The sequence below is a fragment of the Helianthus annuus genome, chromosome 3 (assembly GCF_002127325.2).
Source record: "Helianthus annuus cultivar XRQ/B chromosome 3, HanXRQr2.0-SUNRISE, whole genome shotgun sequence".
Taxonomy (NCBI): Eukaryota; Viridiplantae; Streptophyta; class Magnoliopsida; order Asterales; family Asteraceae; genus Helianthus; species Helianthus annuus.
Window position 1 is genome coordinate 103,632,935 of NC_035435.2, and position 10,980 is coordinate 103,643,914.

The 10,980-nt window shown below is 34.5% G+C and overlaps 1 long non-coding RNA gene across 1 annotated transcript; it reads left to right on the forward strand.

Moving 5' to 3' along the window:
- The first annotated feature begins 4,322 nt into the window (after positions 1-4,322).
- Positions 4,323-10,011, forward strand: LOC110927895. Its single transcript, XR_002585986.2, has 5 exons — positions 4,323-4,444; positions 4,757-4,821; positions 5,870-5,932; positions 9,362-9,659; positions 9,753-10,011. It is a non-coding gene; the product is annotated as an uncharacterized LOC110927895 (long non-coding RNA).
- The last annotated feature ends 969 nt before the right edge of the window (positions 10,012-10,980 follow it).

Genomic DNA, 10,980 nt, shown 5'->3' on the forward strand with positions numbered 1-10,980 from the left:
ATATAATTTCGACACTTTCACAAGGGTCCACTAGAGTTTGAATTGGAAATTTACCATTAAGATGTGGATTTCACTCCTAGCTTAGTGGCATAATTTCGTGCAAAAATAAAGTATAAGCGGGATGAGAGTCGTTCACCAAATTGTGGGTTTCACGCCTATTTTGGTAAACTCGTCGCTTTTGTATAAAGAGTGTCTTCAAGTGTATTGTGTAAAATGTCTTAGGAAAGACATAATGTAAGTATTTAGACCAAAAAGAGGAGAAAGAAGCAAAGTATGAAGCATAACATTTTAAGCATGAAACGAGAATGGTCAAAAATGAGGTGCTTACTATAGACTAGGTAGAACATGGTAATTCTACCTAATTCCCTATAGTTATGGCTCTGATACCAATCTATCACACCCTAACCGATGGCGGAAACGTGGGAGTGAGACGAAAACGAGATTGCAAGAGACTTCATAACACTATTTGTGACAATATTTAAATCAACCGTTTCATTTCATAAATCAAATTTTCAAACATTACAAGGAAATTCAAATAACGACAAGTTCAATGAGAATACATAACATCAAGAACAAAATTGATACAACATATTAAACCTAAAGCGTCTATATGTGTATCTAAGCATCATCGCTACTTCATTTCATAGCATTGTCATTCTCAACCTGTAACATGTTTAAAATAAAGTTCAATGCAAAAGTACAGGCGAGTATACAAGTTTGATACATACATAGCATAAAAAGATAAGTTTAAACGATTCCTCATGGCAAGCTAATAACACAAGATAAACGTTAAAATCGGCATGTGTTTAACAAATCAAACCAATGATGAAACGCAATAAGCTCATGACATAACCTCAAGTCTACGGGTGGTGCGTTAATCCTATAGCACTATATATGTCAAGGATAGGCTCTATCGAAGCTAATGATAAGTCTAACACAAAACGTATAACCCCAAGCTCAATGTATCAAGTAATCAAGTATGCAAGCATGTCATAGGAATGTTTATGCATATACGAATAGAGTTCAAGTGTAAGTTTCATAAGTAAACATGTTACACCCAAAAAAGTGGTAAAAGTAAAGAGGGGGTTCGAGTATACTCATGGTTTTGCAAGCTTTCCACTTGTTAATCCCGCGAGAGTTGTTGGTAGGTTAGTTTGGAGCACCTTGTCCTTCTACAAGAAGAAACATACGTGGATGAGTACGGAGGTTTTAACGGAAGATTATAGATTCAGAGAATTAAATTACATGAAAATAGCAGATGAGAAAGTAATCATCTAGTCATATAATACTTGTTTGACATTATGAAACCCCAAGGGTTAGAATATTTTCATGGGTGAAATACCCATTAGAATCATAACAAGTTATTAAGTCTTAGATGATGTAACCTAGTACTTTGACAAATGACCACTAGCTCATCATCAAATGTTTGATTATTTGGATAAGATATAAGTATTATATAGTGTTCATATTGTCATATAGGTCAAGCATCAGGTAGGAGGCTGAATCCCCCATTTAGGAACCTCTTTGTTTATCATAGAAGTCATGTAGGAGGTAGGAAGAACAAGTCTTCCATTTAGGTACCTCTTGGTGTTCACCACTACACTTGTTGTTATAAACAATCAAGGAGGGTCATGAACATACATTAAGAAAGGAAATAACTACAACTAATCTAAGAAATCATCAAGTAATGTGTGGATTTTTAGTAGGATAGCCCAAGCTAGTCCTATAATCACACAAACATCAAGCTTTGAGCTTGTTCACTAATTGTGGGTTAAACCCTAATCAAAACAGAAAGTTTATGAGGTTTTAACCTCTGATTTTAAGTGTCACAACCTTGTTTTTAAGCCCAACTAATCATAGAAGTGATTATGAGCATAAGGACATAGGAATGTGTATGAGATAACTCATGTTCAAGCTAGTTTAGTAAAGTTTTATCAAAACAGAAAGTTTGGAGCCTTATTTGGTGATGTTCCAGCCTTGGTTTTCCATGGAAAACCTATTGGAAACATACCTAAGGTTGTTCCAAGCAAGTAGGAAAAAGAATCAAGGAAAAAGGTTAAGAAATAAGAAAGATATGCTCACTTTTGTAAGATGATACGAAACTGATTATTTCCTGAATTCAGCTGAGTTTTTAGAGTGTTTGAGAGTGATTAGAGAGTGTTAGGAAAGTGGAAAATGCTTGGACGAGGCTTGGGTTATATAGGGGATGGATTAGGGTTGGGTTGGTGAGGTTTAAATGCAAGAAACACACTTAAAACCATTCAAAACACCCAAAAAAGTGACCAATACACGAGCTGATAAGGTTGTCTTCGGATTCAGCTGGCTCACGGCCAGTGAAGGCGTTTGTGGGTGGGTCACTGCCCCGCCAGGCCTGGCCTGGTGTGAGTTTAAGTTTTAAATTTGACATTTTGGCCCCCTTAAGTTTATATTTAGGGTTTTAAGGGTTAGTTATGATATATAAGCATAGTTTAAGGGTCCATCAAGTATAATTAACATAAAACAAACATAATGGAGTATGATTAAGCGTATGAATGTTGTAATTAAGTATCGTATGCATTCAAAAGACCTATTATTCGTAAGTTTCATGTATTTTCAAGTTTAACACATAGTTTCCAAGAATTATAATTATGAATAAAGCATCAATTGTTTCACGAATTCAAATGTACGAATATGTATGAAGTATGTATAATACAAATTTAAAGAAAAGGAGTTTTATTTATGATTGAAGTCTCAGGTTTTACAATGTTTACAACGATAGAACGATTACAAAAACGCAAGACTTCCAAAAATAGAAATACAAGCAATTCCTTCTAATTATGGAATGTACGAAGAAGCAGGGCGTTACAATCAACTTCGTGCAACCTCTCACAAACCCTAGCTGTTCCTCAATAGTTTGAGCACGTTTCGAGAGAGAGAGAGATGCTATGTGTTAGTGAGAGAAAGCTCGGTTTAGATCTTTGTGATCTAATCCAGCTTGTAGATGATGTATACTTTTTCGATTTGTAATCTGTGATGACTAATTCAATAATAAAGTGATTCATCTTCCACATCTTTCTATCATTTGTGTTTATGATTGTTCTTCATGTCTTGAATAAAGTGCAATGTTGATGTTCGTCATCGATCCGGTGGTGCTTTAACTGGGGATGGAGAAAAAAAATATAAAGAAAACCATGAGGTGGCATGGGGTTGGGATGGCCGGATTCGTTTAGCGTTGTGAATGCTCTAACCAAATGCACGTGTTAGTCATATCGGTATATTGTTCATTAAATCATATTGACTTTAAATTACACATACCTTTAAGGTGGGTTTAGTTAATAAGTATCAAAACAAATATACGAGTTTCATCTTTATTATTCATCATTATAAAATAATGTGTTTTGGACTTGAATGTCCATCTTATGGCAATTACTAAAAATTTCATCAAGTCCTATTAAATACGGTATTTACATTCTTTTAGTTATTTAAAACTTTAAATATTTAAAAAACTCGGGTTAGCACAGTGCTAAGCATTTGAATATTTTTTATTATCCCCCTTTGGGTCCGTGAGTTTTTAAAAGGTTCTCATGGTTAATAAAAAAAGCTAAATGACTAATTTATAATTTTTATATAACAAAGTAAACATACAAATAAATGTTTATTGTCCAAAAGGGGACATCCAAGTGGTTAAGTGGTGTGCTACACACCTAAAATGTTGGTGTTCAAATCCTAAAGGTGCAAGTATTGGTGTACTTTTCTAAAAAGGTCTAGGAATTGTTGTTCAAAATAAAAAGTTTATTATTAATTTGAAAATGTTTATAATTACTTATCCACTAAAAAATGGCCACATTCGTTGCTCCCATTCACTAGACATTCTTGGCGAATGGGGCTTCATTCGCGGAACCCTCTGAAAATTGTGTAACATATGTGACCAAACTCTAATTTAAACTTTCTAGACACATTATAAACACCATACAATCGACATACCATATCACTAGGCTATAAACATCATCTTGTATCAACAAGAATCCCTAGAAAAGTCATGGACCCTAAGGGATAAAGGAAAATACTCAATCGCTTACCATTGCGCCAAACGAGATTGTGAGTAAATAATATAAGATGGACATTCAAATGTAAACACGTTAAATTTTTTTCTTTTATGAAAAATGTTAAAATGAAACTCGTATATTTGTTTTCACACCTACCAACCAAACCCACCTTAAAGGCATGTATAGTATTATAATGATATTCAAATAATATGATATACACAGCCTGTCACTCTAGCATCTCGTCCCTCCCTCACCAACCAACCATGCTCCTTATAAGTACAAGATGATAAAGGCCTCCCTCCCCCTTCAAGTTGATCCAACTCATCCATCTTCTTCTTCTACCGTGTGCAAGAATAGAGCCGTGCACACTTGCTTTATCGACCTTTGCTCATAGAAGAGCTCTTCTGTTTCCAAACAAGGTACATAAGTGTTTTTATAAATACATGTTTGTGTGTGTATCTTCTTAATATGTTTAGAATAAAATCTTTTGATCAATGTGGTGCAAGTTCGCTATTTAATTTCTAATTTCTTACCTGATGAAAGGTTTGCACTTTTGAAAATTGATGTATTTCTAGATCTGATTGTTTAGCAAAATTTCACTCTCTTCTGTGTGTATATTTCTTTAATTTAGCTTCTACGTGTTCCGACTAATCCAGAAGTGAATTGATGATTAAGGGTATAAAACTATCTAAATACTTATTTTTGTGTTCTTGAATATCTTTTTGATTCAGAAAAGAAGTAAACATATGTTGTTGCTACTGTGGAATTCCAAGGATGTATTTGCGAAAATAAAAAAGTAAGAATTTATTTAAAGTATTTCTTTTTTTTGTATTCATTTAAATGACTTAAGAAACTAGTACCTAAATTTTAATCCGTTTCTCTTTTTTGGGTATTTGAATTTATTGCTTGGATCATAGTAATAAAAATATAAATAAAACATTATATTTTCTACCAACATAATATTTGTTATTTGTTTGTGTTTTGTTATTCTTGCAGGTATTATTTTTTGTGTTCTTTGTGTTTATATTCCTTAAATTATATAAAGTAACAGTGGGTTTTTTAATGAAAATAAATTAATAGGTTTAGGGAAACTATTACAAATATGTTGGTTATTGTGGTTTGGATATTTGTAGAAGGGGAATTGAGTTGTAATAATCTCACCTAGACCTTATTGGCCATTAATAATCCACCTCAGAATATTTCCCCCACCAGTCCCACCTTTCACCTATTTTTCCTACAATGGTCCCTGTTAAAAAAACTTAACAGAGTTAAGTTTTTTTCCAAATTACAAACAGATTTTTAGGGCTTTTGATCAGAACGATGATACGAGTCTATTGATATAAAACTTACTTCAAAATGGTGCTCCAAGTGACTTGATTTTCGTTAATTGAAAATTTAAAAACCCGAATTGAAGCGCCGTTTTCATCGTTTGGAGCACCGTTTCGAGGCAAGTTTTACATCAATGGACTTTTATCGTCGTTCTATTTAAAAGCCCTAAAAAAACTGTTTGTAATTTGGAAAAAAAAACTTAACTCAGTTAGGTTTTTTTAACGGGGAACCATTGTAGGGAAATAGGTGAAATGTGGGACTGGTGGGGGAATATTCTGAGGTGGGATTACTAATGGCCAATAAGGTTTAGGTGTGATTCTTACAGGCCAATTTCCCTTTGTAGAGTTTGTGTTATTATTGTAGTAAGAATGATATATTCTAGTTATGAACAGGATCACTATTGTTTGTGACTAGATACTGTCGGTTAAGACTATTGTAGTTTGTATCTTGGGACTTGATTGTTGTGTTCTATTATTACGCTCTTGAATAATTGTTGTCAGATCTTCTTTACCCAGATTTGACCCTGAAAAGAATCCGTCGTTGGAATTGGTGATCTCGGAAATAAATGTGCATATATGGTAAAATCTCATTCTTATTTATTTACTTGTCAATTTGTTGGAGCTTCTCGCAATTGTATTATTTTGTTATCGTTTTTTATTTGTTTGATATATACGTATCATATATGTTTTTTTTTATTATATCACTTTCACATAAGCTTCTTTTAATACTAATAGTTTGTAAATGTTAAAAACAAATACCCTTTCCTAGCTACATTACTCCTTACACTTGAAGTTTTTTATGTGCTAATATGAAATAGGTAAGTATCACACACAACAAAAAGTGTCCACTGACAAAAAAAAAAAGCTGAGTAGTTTCAAGCAAACTACATGGTTAAATAAACCAAACACAACACTTGACATCAAGGTCCGGTGACACCTCACAAAAGAATCCAATTGAAATTGTTACTATGCTTATAGATGTAGGAAGGTTTCATAAACTCCACCCATTAATTAAATTTCAAAGCCCAGGATGTTATCTTTTTCTTCACAAAAATTAAGAACACATTCAACCAATTCAGATCCATAGTGTGTGGAATCCACTGATGGATCTACCAAATGTATACCGAATGATCTAAATATCATTGATTTGTATTCAATTCACACACAAGTCTGATTACATACAAACTGAATTGAAAATCTAGGGTTTGGAAGTTCTTGAGAGAGTTCTGGAAGTTGTGTGGGAAAAGGTTATGACAAATAGAAAAAGGTTATTGGATTTTTAATAATCCTAAGTTTCACTAGTTGGCCGATAATAATCCCAACTTTAAAAATTCCTTCCAATAATCCCAACTTGTAAAAGTTTGGCCGCCATTGATCCTTTTCAAACATATAAGAATTTGGTCTCCTCAATAGATTCAATTACACCTAGAGACTCCTTAATTGATTTAAGTGCACCTATGTTAGAAAAGGATCAATGGCGGCCAAACTTTTACAAGTTGGGATTATTGGAGGGAATTTTTAAAGTTGGGATTATTATCAGCCAATTCGTGAAACTTGGGATTATTAAAATCCAATAACCAAATAGAAAATGAGCCTCCTTATACTGTAGCTCTGGTTCACTAAGACTGCTTAGTGGATGTGGCTCATTCACCAAGACTTCATTCATTAAGATGTTCCTTAGTCAATGAAAACTCATTTGCTAAACCCATAAGCTCCATGTAATGTGCGTAATGCCTAGTAACCAAACTCTATACAAATCACATTTTGACACAAACAAGGCTCAATACCATACGAGATCTTTCAGCTGTTGACACAAATCGTGCACCAAAAGACTCCCCCCTTGGCAACAACTATAGATAATCTTTAGTCTTAATTTGTTTCGATCTTGCCTCTTCATTTTGGAATGTCAGCCTGAAGATGTATCAACAAACTCATGCTTCCAAAATTCAATCTTTTCCAATCTCTCAAACACGAGTGCTTTAGAAGATGTAGGAGGATGATCTTAACTCTATATATTATGTTAATTGAGAAACAGGTTCACTTTTGCACATTGTTGGTTGTTGTGAGGTGTTGAAGTATCCAATGATCTTCATGAATTCTTCTGTTCAGTGAGTTGCTTGAATTCTGCACCTCATGTGTTTTTAGAAACTTATCTGCTCTCTATCACAAACAATTTTTCTAATGTCTTGTTGGACTCGTTCAAATTACCAGACAAACCTGTGGTTATCTGAAATGCATCAGTGCATTTGTAAAACTTAGTTTATGAGTTCCGATGTGAAGACCATCAAACAAATTGAAAGATAAAATCCTTGGGAAATTGGCCTGTAATAATCCCACCTAAACCTTATTTGCCATTAATAATCCCACCTCAGAATATTCCCCCCACGAGTTCCACCTTTCACATATTTTTCCTATAATGGTCCCCCGTTAAAAAAAATTAACGGAGTTAAGCTTTTTTCCAAATTACAAACAGATTTTTTAGGGCTTTTGATTAGAATGACGATACGAGTCCATTGATGTAAAACTTGCCTCGAAACGATGCTCCAAACGATGAAAACGGCACTTCAATTCGGGTGTTTAAATTTCCAATAAACCAAAATTAAGTCACTTGGAGCACCATTTCGAAGTAAGTTTTACATCAATGAACTCGTATCATCGTTCTGATCAAAAGCCCTAAAAAATCAGTTTGTAATTTGGAAAAAAGCTTAACCCCGTTAAGTTTTTTTAACGGGGGACCATTGTAGGAAAAATAGATGAAAGGTGGGACTGGTGGGGGGAATATTCTGAGGTGGGATTATTAATGGCCAATAAGGTCTAGGTGGGATTATTACAGGCCAATTCCCCTAAAATCCTTTTAGATTTTTGAAAGTTTATGCTAAAACAAGCTGAAATTAGTTTTTGTACTTTGTAAAGTAGAGTATGAAATTTGAATGAATGATCATTAACTGTTATATTATGCACCAACAACAGTGCCGTTCCTACGTTTTCGGAGGCCCTAATCAACCTACGAAGTGGAGGCCCTTTTGAAAAATTATCATTTTCAACATATTTAGTAACGAAACCCTTCTCCTTTATCCGGGCTTGGGAGCGGCAATTATAAACTAAAAAGTTTATAATTGGCGTAGTTAATTTTGTTTTTGAAAGTCGTATTTTTGTCTTTTTACATAACCGGATTCAAAAGTTCGGATTCAATTTGACATAGCAAATAGCCTAACTACTATCATGGTTTCTAACAAATATTAAATAGCAAATTGAAATCTAGTAAACATCTCCTATTACAGTCTCAACGCTTGGACTAAGTAAAAAACGGAGGCCCATATTCAATACTTAAGCACTTGGGCTTGGAAGCTAATATTATTGAAGGAGGCCCATAATTCAAAATCTTGAGGCCCTTAAAATTTGGAGGTCCTAGGCCTTTGCCTAGATCCACAAACCAATTGGGCCGGCTCTGACCAACAAACTTTATTTATCTGCATTTTCTAAATGGAGTTTGTTTACATCCATCCTTCAATGGAAGAACATTGGTTTTTCCCTGGTCTGAGATGACAAAGTATATATATTTGAAGTGCACAAGGTTTTAGTAATACTTTAAGGGATAGTTTTGTTGCTGATTTGGAAATGTTTTCCAGTATGATTGTTACATGTATAACAACTCTACATACGCTTTCTGATCTAGCTAATTGTTTATTTGACAATTTCATATCAAAAGACACCTTCTTAGTTACATTATTCATTCTTATATGCTTTCTGTTTTTATCAGATCAATTCGAAAGCCTGAAAATTCATAACTTAAAGAATCTATTATAGGTTAGGCTCTTCAGTCTTATATTGTAGATTGTTCCTCTTTGTATGTGGATCTTGGATCATGAATTCTATGGTTGGAATATCAAGCTATATATGTATTAGTAATATGGTAGATACTTATATTTATCAAACGCAATGTTGTTATGCTGTAAGAAATTATGAACATAACTCTTTTTTGTGATTACTTGTTTAAATGGAGCGCAGGCTAATGAATTCGTTTGATTTTGACCCCAATGAACCTCCACCAAACGACAATGAGGTATCGGGGGAAGCCGATCCAAGTAATCCAACAATGTGAGGTGGTCAAAAGATGCGTTCACCTGTGTTCCATTTTGAGCCAGGTTGTATGCGAGGTGATGATGACGCTGACTATGAAGAAGAAGATTATCATGATGGTTATAGTGAGGATAGTTATGATCTAGGCTATAATGAAGAGGATTCGCCGCTGGAGGTGATGATGTTATTATATCATCACCTATTGCTTCTGGACAGGTTTCTTTGTGTACTACACTAAACTTTTACCCTTTCTTAGTTTCTTAAAATCTATGTATCAACTATTCAGTTTACTTACTGAGCAATATCTGTCTTTTGTCAGGCTAGTAGCTCCCATAGAACTCAAGGAAGGACTTCGCTAATTGATTCGGAATCGTTTAAACATTACAACCCCTTGTTCTTGTGTGACACCTGGCAAAAATCTAGGGATTGCTGGTAAACGATGTGACAGAGATGAATGCCAGTGATAAATCAATCAGGACATCAAGACATGTTTTTATAAACTTTTTACCAATAGGTCTATTTATGTGCATTTGATAATTCATGACTTTAAATAATCTTTTTGAATTTTTACTTACACAGGTTTAATGTTTGTATAAGGGTAAATTACACTTTTCGTCATTTATGTTTGTATGGGATCGCAATGGATTCCCTTTAACTTCAATAATTTCAGTCACAATCCTTTATTTGAAAAACACATTGCATCATAGGTACTTTAGCACTAATTTGGTTTGTTTTGAACATTAAGTTTGGTCATGTGCAACCCATGTGGGGGCAATAAAGTCTTTTTAGCACTGTGTCTCCTTCCCCATTATAAACCTTTCATATCCGCAGTGTGTTTGACCAAGTTTGCCCATTGTCCGAGTTGAGTTATAACCAAACAACGTTTGACCAAGCTTGATCAATAAAAACCATGTTCACCCACCACCACTTCCGTTGCAGACACCCTCATCAAAAACTATTTTTGAACTAGTGGGAATATCAAGGCATAAAAAGGGACACAGATAACCAAATGAATTAAAGAAACCAAAGAGATTAATTAAAAAAGAACCATATAGAAATATATTAATATTCACACAGCTATACATCTGATGTGTGTAAAATGCAACATATAAAATACATCAATTGAGGCATAAAACTAACCCTTTTTTAGTACTAATGTTGGAAAAAGTATTCTGTTGTCTTCCTTTTGTATTTTCAAGACTAAATGAGCGTAAATGAACAAAAGTAGCAAATATGCATCAAAATCTAACAAAAATACAAGAAAAGGAACAAACGTGGCATGCCCGACCCCTCGACAGCATCTTCCCAAGCAAAAACAAGAGAACAAAAGGCTGACCACGGCCCCGTGCCCAGCGGACACGGGGGCGTGGCCAGATGTCTGCAGAAAGGACAAAGCTATAGAAGCTTCTATTTTCCGACACGGGGGCGTGCCCAGCTCAACACGTGCCGTGGTCAATGCTAAGATTCGCAGAATCCAAGCAAATCTTGATAGTACAGATACGCTTCTACACACGGGGCCGTGCCCAGCGGACACGGGGACGTGTGGA